This window comes from Zea mays, chromosome 4 (genome assembly GCF_902167145.1).
Source record: "Zea mays cultivar B73 chromosome 4, Zm-B73-REFERENCE-NAM-5.0, whole genome shotgun sequence".
Classification (NCBI taxonomy): domain Eukaryota; kingdom Viridiplantae; phylum Streptophyta; class Magnoliopsida; order Poales; family Poaceae; genus Zea; species Zea mays.
In genome coordinates, this window is record NC_050099.1 from 156,513,559 (window position 1) to 156,533,267 (window position 19,709).

At 45.2% G+C, this 19,709-nt stretch overlaps 1 long non-coding RNA gene across 2 annotated transcripts; it reads left to right on the top strand.

Annotated features, from left to right (window-relative positions):
* The first annotated feature begins 5,331 nt into the window (after nucleotides 1–5,331).
* On the top strand, nucleotides 5,332–6,645 carry LOC103653861 (uncharacterized). Of its 2 annotated transcripts, none has more exons than XR_565765.4 (3): nucleotides 5,332–5,390; nucleotides 5,747–5,881; nucleotides 6,424–6,645. It is a non-coding gene; the product is annotated as an uncharacterized lncRNA (long non-coding RNA). The 2 variants fall into 2 exon arrangements; XR_565766.4 differs by having other exon boundaries at nucleotides 5,338–5,390; nucleotides 5,744–5,881.
* Nucleotides 6,646–19,709: the final 13,064 nt, after the last annotated feature.

The window sequence follows — 19,709 nt, forward strand, 5'->3', positions numbered from 1 at the left end:
GTTCTCAGAGCAATTGGCATTGCAGGATCTTGATCTGCAATTGCTCACAAACTATTATTTTACTTTCACAATAAATTATTTGACTTTTTTGCATAACAAATTCACATACCACATACCTGTTAGCATAACTCTCGGACCCTCGCATCCCATACATGTTTTGAATGAATTGAAAGCCCATTCAAAAGTCTGAACTGTTTCATCTCCCAACAAAACAAATCCAAACATTGTACACTGCAGATGGCTGTTAGCTCCAATAAACATGCCCAGTGGTTTATCATATATGTTTGCCTTGTGTGTTGTATCAAATGTCACAGCATCACCATAATCTGCATATTCACCCTGCATACTTGCGTGTGACCAAAAAATACTCACTATTTTCCTATCATTGTCTAGCTGAAATTCACAAAAAATTGTGGATTCTGTTTCTTGCATTCCATAAAGAAAGACAAAAGTTTGGCTACATCATTTGCGCAGTTTTCTCGTCTCCTTGCTGCCCTCCTACATTAGTATGCACAAAAAATGATTATCCAAACATTTACTATAGTGATATTTATGGCACTCAATATATACATAGGCAACATAAAAAGATTCCTTACATGTTTTCAGATCTTGAGCAGTTACCGGTACGTTCTCTGGCCCATCATGCATGTCTGATATAAAATCAACTATGCAATGCTGCGGCACTCGGCTATCATGCATTGCATCAACAAAATTTATGAACTCAGCATCCCTACTTTTGTTGCAACGTAAATGTTGTTTCTCTGCTTCGTCAGTTATGAACTCATGGTTATGCTCCAAATTCACCAGTTCAATTTTTGCAGCTACAACCATTTTTTTCATCATCATATATTTTTTTAATTTCATTCTAGCCTTACATTGCGTACGCCCCGAATTCCTATTCCTCATCCTAGGTGTATCATTTGGTCTTGGTGCACTTTTACCTTCACGTGAACAATTTATCCACTTACTGAATGTCTTCTCTCTGTATTTATTCAATGGAAATCCAACTTCATATGCATACCTTTTATAGAATTTATATGCATCATCAACATCCTTGAAAGTCATCCCTACTGTTGACACTATATTTGGATCAATGTTTTTTTCTGCAATTCATTGACATTGTTGTTTGTACCACGGAATATGATCATAACAATCTAATCAATTATTAATAAAAAACAATTATACTTACATGTGAATGCAGTATTTGAGGCGTATCCATCTCCCTAGAGCTAATGTTGGACATTGGCGGTCGAATCCGTTGATGCCCTTCATCCCCCATGCTTGAAGCGTTGATTATAGGCCCCAGTAGAGCAGGAGGCAGTGTAACCATTAAGTTACCATCAACAACTCCCTCGGTGTTTGGACCAAGATGACCGCCATCTCCTACCATCGCCGGCGATTGTCCAGAGCCGGCCATCTCCATCGCCAACTAGTTCTCCAGTAGTCGGATATTTTTTTCGAATGCAAGGAAATCACGGATGATACTCTAAACAAGTAACCGCACCCACGTTTCTAGGGTATTTCCATAATTTCCGTAACCGTACTGATATTATAGGAGTGTAACTTCAATACAAAACAACATTACAACTTCTTACGCACAATGCCTCGACGTTTTACGCCATTCTATATATACTATATATGCAACATTTATACCGTACCTTTTTTATACCAATCCATTCATCATCTTATTCGATATTATCTTTAACTGTCACAATTAAACGCCATGCAAGATCCATTAATTCCGCGCCCACGTTTCAGATTACGCACGTTTGCATGCGAAATCTAATCCCTATAATTCCACCAATTACCAAATGATTCCCGCCTTTCCATTAATCCACCCCGTCACAGCGCCATCGGTTCTGCATGTCCTCTGTCTCCTCTCTATTAGACCCACGCGCCGACGGCTGAGCGGACCAGACCCCCTCCACGACCTGGGCTCTCTTTAATATCTGAAGCCCAGGGCTCCCGTTATACCTGCCCTATATATATAAGAATATATGTTAAGCCTGACTTATTACACAAGGGTGTAACAGTAATTACAAGGGGCTAACCCCAAAACCCTAAACGAGTACTCTAATACCCCCACAGTCTCAACTCTATCATGTACTGATGTTGAGACTAGACCGAAAATACACTCAACGGTAGCCCCTTGGTGAAAATATCAGCAAACTGCAGCGTCGTGGGGTCGCTGAGAACCCGAACATCACTGGTAGCGACACGCTCGTAGACGAAGTGCAGGTTGATCTCCACGTGCTTCCTGCGCTGATGTTGCACGGGATTGGTGGAGAGATAGACCGCACTGACGTTGTCACTATAGACAAGGGTGGCATGCTGAAGGGGGCTATGGAGCTCCTGGAGCAGCTGGCGTAGCCAGGAGGCCTCTACCACGCCGTTGGCCAGAGCGCGGTAATCGACCTCTGCGCTAGAGCCAGAGATGACATGTTGCCGCTTGGCGGCATAGGAGACGAGGTTGACGCCCAAGAACACCGCATATCCAGAAGTGGACCGACGCGTGTCGGGACAGCCAGCCTAATCAGCGTCGGTGTAGACCACAAGCTCCAACATTGGGGAGGGTCGGAGTAGAAGGCCATAGTCGAGGGAGCCGTGGAGGTAGCGCAAGATCCGCTTGAGAGCGGTGAGATGGGGCTACCTCGGGTGTGCATGTGCAGGCACACCTGCTCAATGGCATAGGCGATGTCGGGCCTAGAGAAGGTCAGGTACTAGAGCGCGCCTATCAGGCTCCGGTAGGACGTCGCGTCGGTGACCAGAGGCCCGTCATCCTCAGAGAGCTTTGCCTGAGTGTCGACAGGCGTGGAGTACTTGGGCTTGTAGCCGAACATGCTAGCCCACTTCAGGATGTCGATGGCGTAATGGCGTTGGTAGAGGAAGAGACCCTAATGCCGACGCTCGACGGTGATGCCAAGGAACTGGTGAAGAGGCCCCATGTCCTACATCGCGAACTCCCGCTGGAGGGAGATGATTGTGTGTTGTAGAAGGTCGACGGTGGATGCCGTGAGCATATCATCGATGTAGAGCAGGAGGTAGACGACGTCGTTGCCGCACCGATAGATGAACAGGGACATGTACGACTTGGCCTCGACGAAGCCGATGGAGGCCGAGTAGGAGGCGAAGCGACTGTACCATGCCCACGACACCTGCTTGAGGCCGTACATGGAGTAGTTTAGCCGGCAGACCAGATCCTCCCGAGCGGTGTCGACAAAGATAGTGGGTTGGCTGAAGTAGACAATCTCCATCAGAGTGCCGTGGAGTAAGGCATTCTTGACATCAAACCGATGGATCGCCTAGTCCCGAGAGAGAGGGCCTTGTAGCGGTCGAGTGAGCCACCCGAGGTCAGCTTGGTTCGAAAGAGCCGCTTGCCAATGACCACGTTTGTGCCTGGTGGACGCGGTATGGGGTCCTAGGTGTGGTTGGCCAGTGGGGCCACATACTCCTACTCCATAGCGTGACGCAAATGGGGGTCGGCGACGGCGGCGCGAACGGAAAGGGAACCAGGGAGGCATCCAGAGGAGTGGTTGTTGTGTCGGCCTCCAGGATTAGCCGGTCGAAGGGGTGGACAATACCGACTGCGCAGAGAGTCACTATCAGGTGGACGTGCTCTGGGTCGCGGTGGATGGCAACTGGGTGGTACACAGGGAGGCACTACAAGAAACTAATAAATGTTTGTGGGTAAAATTAAGAACGTGGGTACCCACGTTCTTACTTGAGTTAAGTTCATGGGTCCTGGATAAAACCGTCGAACTTAACGAGTTAGGAACGTGGGTACCCACGTTCTTAAGTTAAGTTCGTCGGGCTTGTGGATACTCTCGAACTTAATCCTAAAAACCTAAATCCATAAATCCCACGCGCGTGCGTCTCTCTCTCTCACCCTATCTCATCTCGCGCGCCCACACGTGCTCCTCTCTCACCAGCGCCAGGCCGAGCCGCCGTCGCGCCACCACTGGGAGCCCGCACCGCCACCGCTGGGAGCCCGCACCGGCACCGCACCGTCACCGCGACCGGGCCGCGCCGCCGCCACGCCACCACCCCGGCTCGCCAGCTCGGCCCCAATCGCCCCAGGTCGCCCACCCTGCGCTCCTACTTGTCTTCCACACACCCGTCGTCGCGGTCGCGTTCGGACCTCGGAAGCTTCCGGAGACAGGAGAGCAGGAGACCACCCGTCGCTCCCCGTGCCCTTGACAAAAACAGGTACGCCTCTGACTCGAGAAGGGAGGGGATTACGCCGCTCTGATTGCTGGTAGTCTGTCACCAGGGCCCTCATCTGATTTGCTCCGCCGAGGTTAGCACTGCGGTGCACTCCCCCTGGTCTGCCCCGCTTCGAGTCCGACGCGGTTCGATGATGTTCAACTTGCGTTTTGTCTAGTCGATTCGATCATTTTCCCTATCGACGAACCCTAGTTCGTTATCGCGTCGCGGATGGTGGGGCATCGTCGTTTTGCCTTGGACTTATGCGGTGTTCGGCACACTAGCATTTCAAAACTGGCTACCGGATTGAGTGGTTTCATTGCGCAGAAGAGGAGGATAGTATGCGTGTTGAAGCTGTTAAACCCCGACGGTGGGATGGACGGTGGTTCATGCGTGTTGCTGTGTTGGTAGAATCTCCTAGTATAGTTGTGAGAAGAAAAGATAGGAAACCTTTGTTTTCTTGGGCGCGCTGACTGTCTGCTTCAAACAAAACATGCACAACATTTAAAAGAAAGCCCAGTAATGAATGTCCCAATTCAATTGATTGCCTCACATACCACCATCTTGACAGGTCCCTGTCTCCTCGACCTCAAGAGAGATCTTCACCGGCTGACAGCAGGTGCAAGCCCCGCTGAGGTGAGCGCTGTAGTGCACTCCCGTGGTCTGCCCCGCTTTGAATCTGACGCGGTTGGATGATGTTCGCCGTGTCGTTTGTCTAGTCGTTTTCCCTGTAGAGGAACCCTAGTTCGTCATCGCGTTGCAGATGGTGGAGCGTCGTCCTGCTACTTTGGACTTATGCCTTGTTCTACACACAAATTCAAAACTAGCGAACGGATTGAGTTGTTTAATTGTGTGTGTGTTTGTTTGGGGTGGGGAGGAGGAGGAGGAGGGTCGTGTATGTGTTGAAACTGTTATCCTGCCCCAGGATGGGATGGACGGCGGTACATTCGTGTTGGTAGAATTGTGAGAAGAAAAGATGGGAAAACTTTGCTTTCTTGGCTGCGATGATTATCTCCTCAAACAAGATATGCAAATTGCAAAACCCTTAAAGGATAGTATTAGTTCTATTTGTTCATAAAGTTCTACAGCTAGTTGTTTCTTGCTATGTTCATGGATTGCAATACTGGATAAGATCATGATGGATGTCGTGTGTGTTTTAATCACCATTTCTAAAATTTATTCTATTGGTAAGATGATTCTAAGATACAGGTCGGAGTTGGATTCCTTGCATATACATAAACAGATAAAGAAGCAACCGGTTTATAACAAAAATATGTATTCTGTTTTGCCTGTTGCCCAATTCTCTTTTAGTGTAGCCTACTTACAATAATTAAAAGAAGAGTTGGTGTCTGTTTGAGTAGACAGCTAAGTGCATATATAAGTATGTGCATGATTTTGATTACTAATTGTGATTTTGATGATCTTTTTTTTGAAGACGGTCTAACATATAAGTGCATGATTTAGATGAACGGAATTACTATTGTGCTATTTCTGAAGAATCTTACTATTTTCTCTTGCCTTCTTAGAACAACATGGGAAGAAGTGATGATGACAGTCCATCGCCGCCAAGAGGTCACAGGAGAAGAACTCGCAGCCCAAGTCCTCGTGGTAGTTATGGAGGCCATGGCAAGCGCCCCACAACTAATCTTACGGTGACGAATCTTGGTCCGGATTGTAGGTAAGATTCTCTCTGCTCCTCCTGGATCAGAAGTAGAATGGATTTTATTTGGTGCTGATGTCAATAGTTATTGAAGTGGTCAAGATAAAATATGTACTAATATTGGAATTCATCAAAGGGAATACAATCAGTAGGCTTCTTAGGATTGAGTTTTTAATTTTGCTTGACTTCTAGTATCTTTTTTTCTTGCAAATAAAAAAGCATGTTGATCTTGTTTAGTTTTCAAATTAGTCCCCTGGAATGTAGCTCATGTACGAACAGATAGAATTTGTAAATATATGTACAGTTCTATCTAGCTATTCTGAGGGATTTGTAATGCATTGTGCTTTGTAAGTTATGTCTTAATGAAGCATACCCCTCCCTTCCCTGATTTACTGTGTTTTTTGTTGAAAAGTTCTTTTCGTTTTCCAAGTTTATGATGTGCTTCATATTGCATATAACGATGAGAATGGATATTCATTGACACTACACAACTGTAACTTTGTTGTTATCACAACTGCAGGAGTTATCACCTTCGTGAACCATTTTGGTTTATTTTGTAGGATTCCGACTCTCATCAAGTGACTCTTCCCCCTCACGATGACTTTGCGGACAGATGTCTCAATTATAGTGGTGGAGATACGAACAACAATCTGATGTCCTGATCGAGAGCGATGGAGCTAATGTTTGAACTTGTGTGTTTGAACTTGTGAACTAAAAATGTGAACTATGGATGTGAACTTATGTGAATTTGTGAACTTATGTATTTGGACTTATGTGAATTTGTGAACTTATGTATTTGGACTTGTGTGAATTTGTGATATGAATACATATCCATGTGTTTGAAATCTGTATTGTATGTGATATTCTGTGTTGCATGTGATTTTATGTTTGTCTATTTTTTTATTTCTGTAATTTTTATCTTTTTCTGGAAAAGGGTTAAGAACGTGGGTACCCACGTTCTTAATGTTAAGAACGTGGGTACCGTCGAACTTAATGTGCAGCCCATGTTGACCAACGCAGGCCACATAAGTTCGACGGCCACGTGGCCCCGTCGAACTTAACATTAAGAACGTAGGTACCGTCGAACATATGGGAACAAATTCGACGGCCCCCGTCTAACTTAAAAACGCACGTTCTTAATGTTAAGTTTGACGGTACCCACGTTCTTAATGTTAAGTTCGACGGTACCCACGTTCTTAACGTTAAGTTCGCCAGAGCCGTCGAACTTACTTCTCTAAGTTCGTCCAGAAATCACCGTCAGCTATATTCGTCGGTAAACCCACGTTCTTACGGTAAGTTCGACGGCTTATTACATTAAGTTCGATGGTTTGTCACCCACGTTCTTTAACCAGTTTCCTGTAGTGAGGCTTGGTGTGGGTCGACGGGTCGTGAGGAGATGAGGGAGGCATGGGGTCCTAGGTGTGGTTGGCCAGCAGGGCCACATACTCCTACTCCATAGCGTGAACGGAGGAGGGAACTCGGGAGTCATCCGGAGGAGTGGTAGTTGTGTCGGCCACCAGGATTAGTCGGTCGAAGGGGCAGAAAACGCCGGCGGCGCAGCTAGTCATCAACGGGTGGACATGCCTGGGTCACGGTGGATGGCGACTGGGTGGTACACGGGGAGACTTGGTGTGGGGCGGCGAGTCGTGAGGAGACAAGGGACGGGTCAGCTCGTGGTGGTAGATGAAGGCTGGGTCGACGAAGCGAGCCACACTCGTCGATGGTGCTGGTTCGGTGGGGGCGATGGAGTGGCCCGCCTGCGACGGTGGTAGACGAGAGCGGGTCGGCAAAGCGGCCTGTGCTCGTCGATAGAGCCGCTCATGGTGAGGAGGGGTCATTGGGGCCGTACGTGACGCGGGAGGGGTCGGCGGGGCCATGCGTGGAGCAGGCGGGGTCAACTGGGTCGCACGTGGCGCGGGTAACAGTGCAAGGCAAGGTGTGCATGGTGGGCCCCCTCTCACCACTGTGGATCTTCTCCGCCGACCTAGGCACAACCATCGCCACGATCCTCGCTGAATCTAGTTGGCGCATCTGCCCAACAAACCGGCCCGACCGCGCAGCCTGGCCTATAAATTCCCGGGTCACGTTTGCCTCGTCCTTAAGCACCGCCGCAGGGAGATCTTGCGAATTCCCTGAAGAGAGAGAGAGAGAGAGAGAGAATGCATCATCAGAGTGCTGCTCTCGCCGTTGCGGTGCTTCGACGAAGGCAACTGGGAAGAGCGTGGAACTGAGCCGCATGTTCCCAGCGCATAATCAAACAACATGGGTGCCTTGTGGGGGGGGGGGGGGGGGGGGGGGGGGGGGGGATTGCTCGCAGGTGTATACTGCCCGCTGCCTAGCCTCACTCCGACGTGGTCAAGGTCAGCTACTGCCCTATTGCCAGTAAGTCACACGTGTCACTGTTTCTTGTCATCCGCGTCGTGCAGCCTAAGTTTCTGCCAGGGATTAATGCCGGTGCGCTCGGTCCGGATTGCCGGCCATGATCTCTGCCGTGGGGGGAAAATTGCGGCCGCCAGGGGTAGACGGCGTGAGGGGTATGAGAGAAATATGGAAGATAGTTGTGGACCGTCCATCTAAGGGCTTGTTCGGTTATACCCCAATCCATATGGATTGAGGGGGATTGAGGGGGTTTCAATCCCTAGTAAGTCAAAATCTCCTCCAATCCGTATCAATCCCCTCCAATCCATATGGATTGAAAATAACCGAACAAGCCCTAAACAAGAGTGCCAGGATTAGACAACGGATACCACTTCGGCCCATACAATATGTGTTGTCCGATCTGATCGGGCGGATGGGATTGGATCTGCCATCATAAAATCTAAACCGTAGATCTTAGGATTGGCAGTCAACATTGCATACATGTGTAATGAAGTTCTAATCTAATCAAGGCCACAAATTTCACATCCTACGGCTCATATCTGTCCATACCCCTTCGTCGTGCAAACTTTTTGAAAGACCCCACGAAACATAGGAACTACCCCGCCATCAACATAGGTGTAAAGAGTATTACACATAGGTCTTGAAATTTATACATAGCACCCTGGGGTTCTTCAAAACATCATCCTCAATCCAAATTCCAGATAAATTTCAGATTAAAACTCCGAGAAATGATTTCTAGTATGAAAATAATTCTAGAATCTTATAAAATTCATAACTAATTCATTCTAACTCCAGTTTTAGTGGTTCTTGAACCTATGATCTTGTAGTGACACGTAGAATTTTATTATACAGTTTGTTCTCATGCTTGGTGTGATGTTAAGTTCTATAGATATATTGTTTGTATGTATTGTTTTGAATAGACGAGCAAGTGACCGAGGAACCTAAAGCACCACAAGTTGAAGATTCTGAGGAGGAGCTCGCTGAAAGAAAGTTGTTCCCTTGATCACATTCTTTACCTAATAATGTTCCTATTAATCACCGTAACATGCTTAGGTTAATTTGATGGGACCTAATAGGTTATCTAGTTTTGCTTACCCCCACACCTTGCAAACAGACGAATTATTGGGTAGTCTTGTTATTGCTTTACTTGATTTTGGGATTAATGATACTTATGATTCATGATGATGTTCCATTACGATTTATTATTGTCGGTTATCTGTTACTATTCATGATAAGTCCATTGTGCTAATTGGAACATGGAGCGATCACCCGAGAAAACAGTGCTACCACAAGGGTGGTATGGGACATCCTTGGCTGACTAATTAGGAAAGCTAGTGGAGGACTACCTTACCCGAAAGGGGCAACCACAGTGTGAGGAGCTACCAGTATAGGGGGGGTTCTTGGACAATCATGCTGCAATGGCTTTTCGGACAAGGGATTCCTATATCGCCCCTTCTTGTAGAAACTACAGCGGGTTTTCTAAAGCTAGTAAAACTTTGTAAAGGCCTCGTAGTGCTACCCTGCCTAGTTTCCTCGGTAGAGATGAATGGGATTTCTAGACTCCTAGGAAAATGGGTAACACTACTTATGGGTAAAGATGCACAACCTCTACAGAGTGTAAAACTGGTATACCAACCATGCTCACGGTCATAAGCGGCTCGAACCCTCACATGAGTAATTTGTGGAATTAAAATTAATCTGTCATATGCATTGTGTTGCGGGTTTTATTATAATTGTGATCTCTTATTTAATTGGGTTGGTATACATGTATACTTAGTAATTGCTAATAATTTTTTGACCAACTTATGAAAAACAATGCTCAACCTTAACCATTATTTTGTTGATAAGCCTTACACTACACATGAACCCGCACCGTAAGTGAGCTCATGCACATTATTCCTCAAACTTTTTGAGCAATGAACGTATGTGAGCTCACTCTTGCTATAACCCCCAGGTGAAGAGCAGGTACCACCGGAGGAGGACTACTACGACGAGTTCGATGAGATCTAGGCGTCGTCTCCTAGTCAACTACTTGTGCCATGGAGATAATATCTTAGTTTGGGTTATTTTAATATCAGTTATTTTGTAAGACACTCTCATTATGCAATAAATGTTATGACATGTGTCTCTATACACTGAGTCATTATATGTGTTGATCTTGGTTGGGCACATATGAGGCGCACCTGGGTTTGCCCTTAAATCCGGTTGTGACAACGCCCCAGCAGACAAACCTACAAGGAGAAGATCGTACATCAAGGGCACGATGAGGCCACGAAGAAACTGATGATGGGAACAATCAAGGAAGCATTCACAAGCCAATACCCCAGGATGGTGGAGCTAAGGGCATAAATGTTTTGCTTGTTTAGAAAGGAACTATTGGCGTGGAGTCAAGGGGACCTGGTGCAGCCGGGTCAACCCGCAAATGAAAGGCAGATTGTGCCACCGACGGAGGACTCTATAGGTACCCGGTCGATGATATCGACATACCAACGCCATGAAATATCATCGTGCCATACGGCGGGATGTAGAAGAGACAAATGTTGAAGGGCACAGGAATGGCATTGCTGGGACGCATGTATGACGGTAAGAAAATTCCAAACAGGTATGCTGTAATACCCAAATATTTGGGGTTCTAAAAATACATGTGTATGGGGAGAATATAAAAAGGATTTATGTTATTACTTAATTTTTCCCTTTTTTCGTATTCAACTAATGGAATTGAGTTAGTCAAATGATAAACAAATAAATAAAGGGACATGCATATCATGCTGGCATTATTGTATTATTGCATTTGTATTCAAATATGTGAGACAAACTTAAGTTTGAAAATTAGAATTTGAAAATAGAAATTATAAAAGAAAATAAAATAGAAAAGAGAAAAAAAGAAAAAGAAAAAGAGAAGAGAAAGCCAAGGCTTGGGCTGGCTTCCTTGGTCTCGCCGTGATTGTGACCTCGAATCCAGCCAACGGCGTCCGCCGCAGCGCGCAGATCAAGATTATATCGGTGTTGGGTGTGGGGTAGTACCCATCGAGTGCCAATTCCTCGCCGGCATCGAAGCAAAGCCCTCGGCCACACATGGCCCGACTTCACCTCCACCTGGGATTCCTATTATGGGCCTCTACTCGATTCGTCGTTCATCTAGGAATCAAATGGTGCTTCTCGCCCTCGTGCACTGTATAGACATAGCTGCGTCCACCACGCTGATTGGCGCCGTGAACTGGGCGTCGTCCACCATTGGGGGCGGAGTCCCTTGCGTTAAAACCCACGGTAGAAGTCTAGCTGTGGGAGTTCTCGCCATGAATCGCCTCGCGGGGTGGAGAAATAGGGACCCGGGGTGCCGGAACGAGATCTCTGGCCATGACCCCGCCGTTCGCCGGTGTGCGCCGCCGCCTGGGTTCGGTTGGTTATGAGGATTTGGGGTGGGTTTTGCGCTAGCCCTTGATCAAGATTCGGGGGCCACGATTAGATCTCAGGTTACCCCTTCGTCGTTTTAAATCCAAACCATTGATAAGTGATCATGCAGTCGGGAGGGAGTTGATGTCGTGAGCAATCCTCGGCCGTCGATCTTGGATCGGGCGCTCGGTGTGATGAACCAGTTCGTAGAGAGGGATAGATTTAATCTCGGCCGTCGAGTTTCAATCAGTCGGCCAGGGTTCCAGGATACCCCTTCGTCCGATTCTTTTGCTAAAGAGCCCCTGACAATTATCGATATAAACCCGCATTCCATGGCAGTATTAGAATAATAACAGAATGGCCCTGAAAGTTATAATTTGAACCCTGAGCTACCCGGAATTGATGGCCACAGTCCAGACAGTTTCCTAATTAAGTGGAAATACACTGAAATTGAATTTCTTATATAAAAATAATTCCAGAATTTTGTTTAATTCATAAGTAATCCATTTTAATTCTTTTTGGTCCATTCCAGTTGCATTAATTTCATATTAATTGTTTATCATCTAGTAACCCTATTTTTTCATGAAACATAGATTAAAATTATGCACTTAATTTATTATATGTCAAACATCTAAAACCTTCGGAAAATCATAACATCTTGACTGTAACTCCGAATTTGGTGGTTCTTGAACCTACGGTCTCGTTACGATGCGTAGAATATTATCATGCATTCTGTTTTGATCTTTGGTGTGATGTTAATTTCTCCTATACCATGTTTGTTTATATTGTTGCGAGTAGTCGAGCAAGCAATCGAGGACCCAAGTGGATAATACTGAGCAGGATCTCATTGAAGGCAAGTTATGCCCTTGACCACTTTTCTTTACCCAATAATGTTCTATATAATCACTGTGGCATTTTTAGGCTTAATTTTGATGGGACCCAATAGGTCACCCTAGTCTGCTTTACTTATTGCCTTGATCACCACTGCACTTTTGGGTAGTCTCTGCTATTGCTCTATGTGGTTTTGGGTGTTAAGACAAATATGCTCATGATCATATTTTATTATTGTTATTCTATTCTTTAATGTTCATGATAATACTATGGTGTTAATTGGAACATGGAGCTTAACTTGAGAATATAGTGCCACCACAAGGACGGAATGGGACACCCTTGGCCAAGTAATAAGGAAAGCTAGGGATAGATTACCTTACCTAAAAGGGGCAAGCGGGGAGGCGTCACTGTAGAGTATAGGGAGGTTCTCGGGTCGGACTGCCTAGCTTTCTGGACGGGGGATTCCTATGCTTCCTTCTTCCCGAATCCGTAGTGGGTTTTCTTGAACTAGTGGAACTTTGGAAAAGCCTCATAGTGTTACCCTGCCTCGTCTCCTCGGTAGATATGAATGGGACTTCTAGACCCCTTGGCAACTGGGTAACATGACTTGTGGGTAAAGGGTACAACCTCTGCGGAGTGTAAAACTGGTATACTAGCTGTGCTCGCGATCATGAGCAGCTCATGATTCTCGCATGATTAACTTATGGAATTAAACTCAGTTTGTCATTTGCATAGCACTATGGTTTATTATTACTTTGGGTTGGTATACACTTACATCTAGTAATTGCTAATAAAACTTAACCAACTTATTAGAAGCAATGCTCAACTTTAACCATTATTTGTTGATTAACCTTACACTACACATGAACTCCCACCTTTGGTGAGTTCATGCACATTATTCCCCACAACTTGTTGAGCTATGATCTTTTGTGAGCTCACCCTTGAGATATATAAACCCCCCACAGGTGAAGAGCAGGTAGTTCAGAAGGAGGTCTACAACGAGTAGTACGAGCTTATCTAGGTGGCGTCTCCCAGTCAGCTTGATGGCGCCAAGGAATAATTATTAGTTCGCTTTAGTGTTATCATTTGTTTTTGTAAGACACTTCCGCTATGTAATAATATTTATGACATTTTTCTTTATACACTTGGCCATTATATGTGTTGTTCTTCTTTGGCGCACATATGAGACGCACCCGGCTTTCTCCCTTAAATCCGGGTGTGACAGAAGTGGTATCAGAGGAAATGTTGACTGTAGGACGAAACCTAGATAGAACTAGACACAACGCTTACCTACTTACATTTACTCTGATTCTTTCTATACTTTTTCTTGATCCTGTCTCACCTGTGGTTGTTTTACTCTGACTATTCTTATCTTTTCTACTCTAGAAAGACAAGAAGGATTTCACACCTTGGAATCCTACATCTAAGACTCCCTAAAGAGATAGGAGACCGAAGACGAAAATATATATAAATTCTCTATCTAAAGTGTTTGGATGTTTGTTCTGATGATAAATGCTTGATTTGCTTCTTTGATTGACTGAAATAGTATAGCAGGGCATTCTAGCATGTACCACCATAAGGTAATATATTAGTATTAGTAGGTGACACACTAATCAACTGAGCTAATAAGACCCCCAAATGATCATGTCTCGTAATTACTTGTCTTATTTGCAATTCTATCTTACCATGTGTTTCTAACCCAGATGGTCAATACCAGGAAGGGAGGCGGAATCGATCTACCTGCCAACAACCGTCACAGGAGAATTGTTAACCAACCTCAACCACAGATGAATCCTCCACCGAACCCTCCACCGGCTGGAGCAGATCCAGTAGCTGCCGCTCAAATGCAGCTGCTGCAGCAAATGGCAAACACCATGATAGATATGCAAGATCAGATGCAACAAGAACGACAGGAGATGTGCTAGGAGCAGCAGGAAATGTGATAGGAGATGAGACAAGAACGACTGGAACGGCAGCAACAACCACCACTACCTCCTCCACCACCACCCGCTCCACCCCAGGACAGCACCGGGAATTCATGAGTCACAAGCCACCTACATTCTCTAGCTCTCCAGATCCTCTTCAGGCAGACGACTGGCTGAAGATAGTGAATAAAATGCTCAATATTGCTCAATGTACTGATCGGGAGAAGGTGCTCTATGCGTTAGACCATCTCACTAGCCTGGGACTCCTACTGTGCTACCCATGTTGCTGCTAATCCTATCACCTGGGCAGAATTTTCTACACAATTCAGGAACTATCATATTCCTGTAGGCTTGATGAAAATTAAGAAGAAGGAATTATTGTCACTTAAGCAAGGCAACATGACAGTTAGTGAATACCGAGATAAATTCATTCAACTATCAAGGTATGATCCAGAGGAGGTTGCTGATGAAGAACGGAAGCAAGAGCAGTTCATGGAGGGACTCATTGGGCCACTGAAAGGCAAATAGGGGTTAAACCTTTTCCTAAATGATTTTGGTGGTTCAATGCCCAAAACAAATAATTGGACTAACTAGTTTGCTCTAGATTATATATTCTACAGGTGCTAAAGGTTCATCACAAACCAATAAAAAGATCAAAGTTAGGGTTCAAAAGAAAGGAGCAAAAGAAACCGAAGAGAACCCTGGTCTGGCGCACTGGACTGTCCGGTGTGCCACCAGACAGTGTCCGGTGCCCAGGGCCATACGACTTCAAACTTGCCACGTTCGGGTTTCTGGAGAGCCGCTCCGCTATAATTCATCGTACTGTCCGGTGTGCCAGCGGAGCAATGGCTAGCCAGCGCAACGGTCGACTCCAACGATCGACTGACAAATGCACAGTGCGCGGACAGTTCGCGCAGAGTCAGAGCAGCCGTCAGAAGGCGCATCGGACAGTGAACAGTGCATGTCCGGTGCGATACCGGACTATCCGGTGCCCCAAGAAGTCAAAGCTCCAACGGTCCAAACCGTCAGAACCCTAACGGTTGGGTGACGTGGTTGGCGCACCGGACTGTCCGGTGCGCCCATCGACAGCAGCCTTCCCCAACGGTTGAATTGGTGGTTGGGGGCTATAAATACCCCCAACCACCTCCACTCCAACCATCCAAGCATTCACTACTTCTCATTCAATACAAGAGCAATAGACACCACTCCAAAAACACAATTCAAGAGATCGATCCGCTCAAAGTCTCAAAATCAACTCTAGCGCATTTAGACTTGAGAGAGGATCATTCGTGTTTTCTTGTGCTCTTGTTTGCTTGGTTGGCTTTCTTCTTCCTCATTCTTGATTTCTAAGAGACATGTAATCAAAGCAAGAGACACTAAGTTTGTAGTGGTCCTTGCGGGGTCTAAGTGACCCGTTTGATTAAGGAGAAAGCTCACTCGGTCTAGGTGCCGTTTGAGAGAGGGAAAGGGTTGAAAGAGACCCGGTCTTTGTGACTACCTCAACGCGGACTAGGTTCATTGGAACCGAACCTCGGTAAAACAAATCACCGTGTCATCCGCTTTACTTTCTTTATTGATTTGTTTTTCCCTCTCTCCCGGACTTAGATTTCATTCTAACGCTAACCGGGCTTGAAGTGTGCTTAAAGTTTGTAAATTTCAGTTTCCGCCTATCCACCCCCCCCCCCCTCTAGGCGACTTTCAATTGGTATCAGAGCCCGATACTTCATTAGAGTCTAACCACTCGAAGTGATGTCGGAAGGATCCACCAAGAGGGAGATGGAAACGGCCACAAGCCACGGGAAGGCTCCATCAAGGGAGTCGGACGCCAAAGGAAGGGAGGAAACACCTCCCCGCGTCAAGTCGCATCGGAGTGGCGACAAGAAGAAAAAGATGAAGAAAGTGGTCTACTACGAGACCGACTCTTCGTCGCCCTCCACCTCCGGCTCCGACGCTCCGTCTGCCACTTCTAAGCGCCACGAGCACAAGAAGTTTAGAAAGATTCCCCTACGCTATCCCCGCATTTCTAAACGCACTTCTTTACTTTCTGTCCCATTAGGAAAACCATCGGTTTTTTACGGTGAAGATTATTGTATGTGGAGTGATAAAATGAGGCATCATCTAACCTCACTCCACACTAGCATTTGAGACATTATTGAATTTGGAGCGCAGGTACCATCCGTAGGGGTTGAAGGATATGATTCGGACGAGGTCGCCCAAATCCGACATTTTGACTCCCAAGCCACCACTATACTCCTCGCCTCACTATGTCGAGAAGAGTATAATAAGGTGCAAGGGCTAAAAAGTGCCAGGAGATTTGGGATGTACTAAAAACCGCAAACAAAGGGGATGAAGTGACCAAGATCACCAAGCGGGAGATGATCGAGGGGGAGCTCGGTCGATTCATCCTCAACCAAGGAGAGGAGCCACAAGCGATGTACAACCGGCTCAAGACCTTGGTAAACCAAGTGCGCAACCTCGGGAGCACAAAATAGGATGACCATAAAATGGTCAAGGTTATTCTTAGATCACTCGTATTTCATAACCCTACTCAAGTTCAATTAATACGTGGTGATCCCAGATACAAGCTAATGTCTCCCGAGGAGGTTATAGGAAAGTTTGTGAGCTTTGAGTTGATGATCAAAGGCTCCAAACATATCGTCAACTTGGAGCAAGGTGGCACCTCCACACCCAAGGTGCAACCCATCGCATTCAAGGCGACGGAGGAAGAAAAGAAGGAATCTACGCCAAGTAGAATCCCCATTGACGCCTCCAAGCTCGACAATGAGGAAATGGCGCTCATCATCAAGAGTTTCCGCCAAATCCTCAAGCAAAGAAGGGGGAAGGACTACAAACCCCGCTCTAAACGGGTGTGCCACAAGTGTGGTAAGCCCGATCATTTCATTGCTAAATGTCCTATGTCAAGTGATAGTGATAGGGGCGACGACAAGAGAGGGAAGAAGAAGGAGAAGAAGATATACTACAAGAAGAAGGGCGGCGATGCTCACGTTTGTCGGGAATGGGACTCCGATGAGAGCTCCACCGACTCCTCCTCCGACGAGGACGCCGCCAACATCGCCGTCAACAAGGGACTTCTCTTCCCCAACGTCGGCTACAAATGCTTCATGGCGAAGGAAGCACGAAAAAGAAGGTACAAGCTAGAACCACCCCCAAGTATACTACATCTAGTGATGAGAGTAGTTCTAGTGATGATGAAGATAACTTGCTTAGTCTTTTTGCCAACCTTAACATGCAACAAAAAGAAAAATTAAATATATTAATAGGTGCTATTCATGAGAAAGATGAACTCTTGGATAGCCAAGAGGAATTCCTTATTAAGGAAAATAAAAAGCATGTTAAGGTAAAGAATGCTTATGCTCAGGAAGTAGAGAAGACTGAAAATATGACTAAGGAGCTTAGCATTTGCCATGACACTATTTCCAACCTTAGAACTGAGAATGTTAATTTGAATGCTAAGGTTGAAAAATCAAGTGTTTGTCATGATTCAATTGTCAATCTTAAAAATGATAATGCTGGTTTAATTGCTAAAATTTAATGAATCTATTTCTAGCCTTAAAAATGAGAATGATAAGTTAATTTCTAAGGCTAAAGATTTGAATGTTTGCAATATTTCTATTTCCAATCTTAGAAATGAAAATGCTATTTTACATGCTAAGATTAATGAATTAAATGATTGCAAACCATCTACATCTAGTGTTGATCATGTTACTATTTGTACTAGATGTAGAGACATTAATGTTGATGCTATCCATGATCACCTAGCTTTAATTAAACAACAAAATGATCACATAGCTCGACTAACTACTAAAATTAATGAGCATGAAATTGAAAATGAAAAAAATTAAATTTGCTAGAAGCATGCTCTATAGTGGGAGACGCCCTGGCATTAAAGATGGCATTGGCTACCAACAGGGAGGCAATGTCAAACTTAATGCCCCAAAAAGATTGTCTAACTTTGTTAAGGGCAAAGCTCCCATGGATCAGAATAACAAGGGTTACATTTTATATCCTATTGGTTATCCTGAGCACAAGATTAGGAGAATTCATGCTTGGAAGTCTCATTTTGTTTCCCATCATGCTTTTACGCACAAGAATGAGGCATCTAGCTCTAGGCAATCAACCCATGTTAAATTGCCTAAAAGGAAAACTCCTACTGCATCAAATGAACCCAATATTTCATTTAAAACTTTTGACGCATCCTATGTGCTTACTAACAAATCAGGCAAAGTAGTTGTCAAATATGTTGGGGGCAAACACAAGGGCTCCAAGACTTGTGTTTGGTTACCCAAGGTGCTTGTTTCTAACGTGAAAGGACCCAAGACTGTTTGGGTACCTAAGAACAAGGCCTAAAACTGTTTTGCAGGTTTATACATCTGGGGCTCAAGTTGGATAATAGACAGCGGATGCACAAACCATATGACAGGGGACAAAAGGATGTTCTCCTCCTACGCGAAAAACGAAGATCCCCAAAGAGCTATCACATTCGGGGATGGAAATCAAGGTTTGGTCAAAGGACTTGGTAAAATTGCTATATCACCTGACCATTCCATTTCCAATGTTTTTCTTGTAGATTCTTTAGATTATAACTTGCTTTCAGTTTCTCAATTATGCAAAATGGGTTACAATTGTCTTTTTACGGATATAGGTGTTACTGTCTTTAGAAGAAGTGTTGATTCAGTAGCATTTAAGGTAGTACTCGAGGGTCCACTATACTTAGTTGATTTTAATAGAGCTGAACTCGATACTTGCTTAATTGCTAACACTAATATGGGTTGGCTCTGGCATCGCCGACTAGCTCATGTTGGAATGAAGAATCTTCACAAGCTTCTAAAGGGAGAGCATATTTTGGGACTAACAAATGTTCATTTTGAGAAAGATAGGGTTTGTAGCGCATGTCAAGCAGGGAAGCAAGTTGGTGCCCATCATCCACACAAAAAATCATGATGACACATAGGCCACTTGAATTACTCCACATGGATCTATTCGGCCCGATAGCTTACATAAGCATCGGCGGGAGTAAGTATTGTCTTGTAGTTGTGGATGATTATTCTCGCTTCACTTGGGTATTCTTTTTGCAGGAAAAACCTCAAACCCAAGAGACCTTAAAGGGATTCTTGAGACAGGCTCAAAACGAGTTCGGATTAAGGATCAAGAAGATAAGAAGCGACAACGGGACAAAGTTCAAGAACTCAAAAATTGAAGACTTTCTTTTGAAGGAGGGCATCAAGCATGAGTTCTCTTCTCCCTACACGCCTCAACAAAATGGTGTAGTGGAGAGGAAGAATATAACACTATTAGAC